A 7,489-nucleotide genomic window follows, 5' to 3' on the forward strand; every position below is an offset into this window, starting at 1 on the left:
CCTTAGTGAAAGGGCAACAGTGAAAGGGCAGCACACACTGAGAATAATATATGAAAAAGTATCATCATAACATAATACACAAAAAAGGTAAAACCAAACCTAGATAGCAAGGAGAGTAATATTAAAAAAGTTTATGCTACAGATAATAACCATACATTTAAAACACTACTTCTTTCTGTATGTTATCTCCTTCCCTTTTTTTGTCAATTATGTATACTCTCATTTACTGCAAATTAACATTCCAAAGAAAATTCCTATTGAAATTTTAAATTTAAAATGTTGTTGGTTTTTTGGTTGGGTTTTTTTAAGTGTGTTGTGGTTTAACCTGGCTAAACACCACACAGTCATTCCCTCACTCCCCCCTCCCTAGAGCAATGGGGGAGAGAATCTGAAAAAAGGTAAATCTTGTGGGTTAAGATAAAGTGTATTGTGTCTGGCTGAGCTGGAGTTCATTTCCCCACAGCAGCCCTCCAAGTGCTGTGCTCTGCATTGGGAGCTAGAAAGGTGTTGAGAACACACTGGTGTTTTGGCTGCTGCTGAGCAGGGCTGGCACAGCATCAGCACTGTCTCCCCAGCATTTACCCCCTCACCAGTAGGCTGGGGGTGGGCAAGATCCTGGGAGAGGACACAGCCAGGCCAGCTGACCCAGACTGACCAAAGGAATATCTCAGATCATATGACCTCAGCTCAGATATAAAAGCTAAGACAAGGAGGAGAAAGAGGGGGCATTTGTTATTTACAATGTTTGCCTTCTGGAGCAGCTGCTCCACATGCTGAAGCCCTGCTTCCAGGGAAGTTGCCGGACACTGCTTGCTGATGGGAAGTAGAGAATAAAGTCTTTTCCCTTTGCTTGTGCACGGCACCTTTGCTGTTGCTTTAGTAAACTGCCTTATCTCAACCTACAAGGGGTGTTTTTCCATCTTATTTTCTCTCCTCTTTCTTTCCTCTAAGTTGAAATACATTCTTGTCCCCTCAACAGAAATACTAGTTCTTCCATGGCTTAGCTTTGTACACCCATGAGAATCTTGGAAAAGAAAATAAAGGGGAAAATCTGTTTATGTGCAATAATACACAGGATCAGTAGTAATGCAAAGATAAGTATCACACCTCAGGATTCAGAAATTTGGTATGTACATTTCAATGTTTCATTCCCCATACTCCAGAGTATTCTTTAACTTATATCTTTAGATTTAAAAAGTAACTTATATATGACTAACCTAATATATTTCTGAGAAAAATAAACATAGATGGATTAAAATTAAATTTTAAAGAAGGGATAGGCTATTAAATCTCTATAGGTTTCTTTTTTTAAAACATTGTATTAAATAGAACACTTAAAATACAGTTGTGGTTTATGCAGTTTATATTATGAAATCTTTAGTTAGAACGAAAATACTTTAAAAAGTTGTTTTAATTTCTTATATGTTGAATAGCATTGTACTGATATAACCACAGCACTATGATCAAAGTTGATTTCTACAGCTGCACAAAGTAAACCAGTACAACTCATTTATTAGCTACTTTATAATTTAAGTGAGCAGTGGATTCTTCTTTTAAAACAGCAAACATGCTATAATAAATTTAAGAAGCCTTGTCTCATAGCCAGTTTTAAGCTTCCCCATTTTGCAATAAACTACTACTCTTGTTAGATAGCACATGAAACTCTGCTAGTTATCAGTCCATAAACTGTCCTAAAAAAAATTTTAAAAAGCCCCGAACACTTGAATGTGAATGAGAGGCAGAAAGAGAATGAATTATTAGTTCTCATTCAAATAAGATGCCATGATTGAGTACGTCGAACAGATTTAGCTACAAGAGGATAAATTTCTGGTTTCTATACCAGAGCTACAGTTTGATACAATGACAGTACTTTTGCTACAAGTTTGCAGAACGAAATGCTTTTAAAAATATTTTAAAAAACACTGTGGAAGGAGATAGAGTTGTCAAAACATACTCTAACACTTAAGTTACATAGAAACAAGAAGCATACACATTCACAATATAAAACATTTTAACACTAATTGAATCTCAGAAAAAGTCAGTATTGGAAGTGAACAGTGATGCAGCTGCCTAAGGTTAAAATAGTAATGCAAGAAACCTGATATGGAACTAACTTGAACAACCAAAAAGGGGGGCAGCATGTGGGAGGAGGCAAAGAGAAAGAGGAGGAGAGAGTGTCAGAAATCCAGAAGACTCATTATTAATGATAAAAGCCCATGAAAACACAACAGCATTTATAAAACCAAAAAGTTCACAGCATACACAGAATAGTTTCACCTACAATACTGGCTACAAAAAATTAAGTTTTAAAAGAGAGAGACAGAAATCCCAGAAGCACAAAACCAGATGAAATTCAGTGTACTAGTGAAATTTGTATGTTTGGTTCAAAAAGTTATCAGCCAGCAGACTGAGTGATGTTGCCAAAGCAAGTGAAAAATTAAAAAGTTTGAGATAAAGATTATTTAGTATAACTTCTGAACCAGCATTAGCATAATGTTTTTCCTAAAATTATTTCAATAGTAGCCATTTAAATCACTACAACTACTGTAAGAAAAAAAATTTAGTGAAAAGTACTGTACTGGGCCAAGGGAGAGTTGCTTCTGAATATAAAGCAACCTTTAGAAAAAAATTTTAGAGCAACCAGCTTTGTCCTCTGTGTCTATTGTCACACTTTGGTCTCTGCTATTCTGTTCGATTTCAATGAAACTGATGCCTCTGCTGCTCATGTGCTAGTAGTGGCAGTGACACCACAGTAAATGGCAAGAGAAGCCACAGTAAAGGTGGTGGAAGCATACTGATACGGGTTTAGGCTTCTCAGAGAATTTTCCCATTACTATCCCAAAGATGCTGGGAGGGGGAGGGGGTAGCTCACTGGGGGCGGGGCGAGCGGTGTCTGCCTGGTGGATAGCTGGTAATTAAGCTACACAAAGAAAGTAGCTAATAGCCCTCGCATACCAACTGAATTACTCAGGGGAAGCACCATCCCCCGTTTTGTTATGGGCTGAGGCTGCCAACCCAGAAGAGAGAAGGAAGCTCTCGGGTGAAGCCGCCGGGGGAGTTAGAAAACTATAAAATACCGCTGGTGTCACATGAGCGGGCTCTTTGTTCCTCGCCCAGCTTAGGAACTACCACCTCTCTGTCGCTGCCGGCTCGCCCCCCGACCCCGCGCCTCCCGTGCCGTCATCTCTGGGGACTATCATCACCTCCGGAGCTCGCTCCGGACTCATCGGTGGCCAGCACCGTCCGCGGAGGAGCTTCTAACCTCCCCCCCTACTTCGGGAGACGGTGAGAGAGTCCTTGCTCTGCCCACGGGAGGGTTCCAGATCGTCTCTGTCACCGTATCGGTTGCCAGCACGGTCACGTGGGCCCTGGAACTCGGCGCCGCGCTCTCGGCTGCACCTTCGCCTCCCGAAGTGCGCGGACGCACCCTGCTGGCTGTGGTTATAACTGCACCGAAAGGGTAAAATAGTACTTAGCTGTTTAAAAGCTTCTGTTATGGTGTCATTGTTTGTTTTGGTTTGTTCTATATATTTTTAGTAAAGAACTGTTATTTCTTTTTCTACATTTTTGCCTGAAAGCCTCTTAATTTCAAAGTTATAATAATTTGTAGGAAGGGGTTTTCTTTCTCTTCCAGGAAGGTTCCTGCCTTCATTGGCAGACATTAGTCTTTAAACCAAGACATACACAATACGAGAGGTTTGTGCAAAGGAAAGATGCCCCCTAATACAGGAGTATATGCACAGTTTCTATCAGGGTAAACTAACATAAAGCATAACTGTGCTTTGCACCTGTAATAACTCTTCCCGGGGAAGGCAAAGAACTGACACAACCAAACAACAACCAAAACAAAACCAGACTAAGCCATGTGCAGAGAGCAGATACCTATGGGTAATCGATAATACATGAATGTCTAGCAGGTAATGTTTACATTTCTTGCTACTTTGGAATTGCAAAGGGTGAAAATTCATTTGAATAGTTTCCTGAAAAGAATGAACAGCACTAGTGCCTTTTTCTGTTAAAGCCATTTCCTTCTTGTAAACACAGGAAGCTTTTCCTTTTTATTAATTAATTTTCTATAAAAATTAAAAAGCACTTATTAACAATGTTCTCCACTTTAAAATAACATCTCAAATATTTAATTCAGGTACCTTAGCACTAAGAACTCTTTAAAATGAGGCCATATCATGTCCTTCATATACAAATAAGACATTTAAGCAACAAGAAAAAGTCTATTCACTAAGGCAACACAACCTGTTTTAAAATTTTGCAGAAAACGAAATTATACAACAAAACATTGTAATGATTAACAAGTGTACAGTATGTCAGCCAAAGAGAAAAATGCAAATATCAGAATTACTGATTTTCAAGGAAAATGCCCAATGCATCAATGAAGCTATACAAAAAAACTAAAAAAAAAACCCCCACTGTTCCATGGGAAAGTGTATTTCCTGCTACTTCATTACAGCAAATGCAAAACAGAATCTGTTTTAAGAGCCTTACTTTTAAGACAGCTCAGTTGTCACTTTAAAACATGGGGATTAAATTTAAGTGAATGGAACAGAAATCCTGCACCTGGTTTCAAAATACTCTTCTCATTAGAAAAGGGGTACAAGATTAAGTGCAACTGATAAGGTAGCAAAATCTAAACCAAGAACTGGTATGTTTCAAAAACTTAAGCTATATAAAATACACATTATTTTTGCAGTTATGTTCACCAGTTCTGCAAATTAAAACAGCTAGAATTTCTGTCAGGGAGAATCCAGTTATTCAGGGAATTTATTACTGCTTCTTTACATCTTTTTAAACAATAAGTATCTTCGTTATGAGCCTTTTGACATCAAAGATTCTGACACTACTGAGAGCTACTGAATTGTTTTCATTCTGCACAAGTGAACATAGAATTAAACTGTAAAAAAACTTTGCTTGGAAGCAGTTGTGATATAAAGCATAACTGAGAAATTCAAACATAAAGGGAAAATCCCAAACTACTTCAGTAGTTCATACATTTATTTCCCATCTGCACTACATATTCCTCATGCAACTTCCATTGCGACAAAGAAAGTACATCTGTAATTATGCTCTTTTTAGTGAGTACAGCCTTTTTGCTTGTTCAGACACACAAACAGCAGTTGATATTAGATACAGTTCATTTTATTGAAAGAAAATAGTTAAGAGATGTGTAGAAGAGCAAGAGCTGTTAAAAGGGTTTGGTACATCAGCTCCGTCAAATGGACAGTTCTTCCTTGTTTCTAAGGACAAGGTCCAGCACTGCATCTTGCTCATCAGCCAGTCACCTGTGTCAGGAAGTTGTCAATAAACTCTAGAAACCTTATTAATTTCTTGTGCCCTACTATGGTGTCCCTCCAGCTGATACAAAGGTGAAGTCCTCCACGAGGACCAGGGCCTGGGAAAGTGAGGATTCTTCTAGTTATCTAAAAAAGGCCTCAGCTGGTACTTCTTCCTGACTTTTTAAATCAAAGAATTACATAAACATGAAAAGTATTACTACAGATGATACTTTTGAGTGTATAACTTGCATACAATAGATTTCAAATGGTATCTAGAATGACCTGTAAGAGACTTTATAATAGAAACTGGCAATGAAGAAGAGGAAGGCAGTTAAATCATATCCTCAATTCTATGAATAATGCAAAACATCTAAATAGGTTTCTAGCCTTTAGACAACAGCAGCACTGATGAGTCCTGTACAGAAATATGAAGAAACCAAAACCATAGAACCTTAAGGTTGGAAAAGACCTCTAAAAGCACCAAATGCAACTATCAACCCAGCACCACCATGTTCACCACTAAACCATGTCCTCAAGTGCCATATCCACATATTTTATGAATGCTTCCAGGGATGGTGGTTCCACCAATTCCCTGGGTAGTCTGTTCCAATTTTTCCATGAAAAAAAATTCCTAATATCTAATCTAAACCTACCCTGGTGCAACTTGAGGCCATTTCCTCTCATCCTGTCACTTTTTACCTGGGAGAAGAACCTGACCCCCACCTCACTACAACCTCCTTTCAGGCTGATACAGAGAGCAAGAATGTCTCCCCTGAGTCCACTTTTCTCCAGGCTAAACAACCCCAGCTTGAAAATGGCTTGGTGAGCTCTCCCATCAGCTCCCTCAGTACTCTTGGGTGGATCACATCCAGCCCCATGGACTTGTGCGGGTCTAAGTGGCATAGCAGGTCACTGACCATTCCCTCCTGGATTATGGGGGCTTCATTCTGCTCCCTGCCCTGTCTTCCATCTCAGGAGGCTGGGTACCTTGACAACAACTGGTCTTGCTATTAAAGGCTGAGCCAAAGAAGGCATTAAGTACCTCAGCCTGTTCCTCATCCTTTGTCACTATGTTTCCTCCCACATCCAGTAAAGGATGGAGATTCTCCTTGGCCCCCCTTTTGTTGCTGATGTATTTATAGAAATACTTTTTGTTGTCTTTTACAACAGTGGACAGATAAAGTTCTAGTTGGGCTTTGGTCTTTCAAATTTTCTCCCTGCATGACCTCACAATATCCTTGTAGCCCTCCTGAGCTGCCTGCCCCTTTTTCCAGAGCTGATAAACTCTTTTTCTCCTTGAGTTCCATTCAAAGCTCTCTGTTCAGTCAGATTGGTCTTCTTCCCTGCTGGCTTGTCTTTCAGCACCCACGTGGGGATGGCCTGTTCCTGTGCCTTTAAGGTTTCCTTCTTAAAGTATGTCCAGACTTCCTGGACCCCTTTGCCCTTCAGGTCTGCCTCTCAAGGAACTCTCTCAACCAATCTCCTAAATAGGCCAAATTGTGCCCTCTGGAAGTCCAAGGTGGCAGTTTTGCTGACCCCTCTCCTTACTTGTCTGAGAATCGAAAACTCTATCATTTCATGATCGCTGTGCCCAAGACATCCTCCAACCATCACATCACCCACCAGACCTTCTCTGTTTGCAAACCGCAGGTCCAGTAGGGTACCTCCCCTGGTTGACTCACTCAACAGCTGTGTCAGGAACTTATCTTCCACACACTCCAGGAACCTCCTGGACTGTTTCCACTGTGTTATATTTCCAGTAGACATCTGGTAAGTTCATGTTCCCCACAAGAACAAGGACCAGTGATCATGAGACTTCTCCCAACTGCTTATCATGACTCTATCAACACCATCATTATCTCCAGACAATCGAAACTTTCCCTAACATACTAACATATCTAAAGCCTCTCCTTCCTTGCCGATCCCTTCTGAAGAGTTTATATCACTCCAGTCACGCAAGTGATCCCACACCATGTCTCTGTTATGGCAACTATGTCATAGTTTTCCTGCTGCACCATGGCTTTCAGTTCCTCCTGTTTGTTGCCCATGCTGTGTGCATTGGTGTACATGCACTTCAGTTAGGCTATTGATCTCTCTGCCTTTATGCACACATTACTGTGTGACCATTCCCGGGTACTTCTGGGATTTCTAGCACATTGATAACCCTTGCATCCTTGCTTCCACATGGATTTTCATCCCCT

This window comes from Myiozetetes cayanensis, unplaced genomic scaffold (assembly GCF_022539395.1).
Source record: "Myiozetetes cayanensis isolate MyiCay16 unplaced genomic scaffold, myiCay2020 scf248, whole genome shotgun sequence".
NCBI lineage: Eukaryota > Metazoa > Chordata > Aves > Passeriformes > Tyrannidae > Myiozetetes > Myiozetetes cayanensis.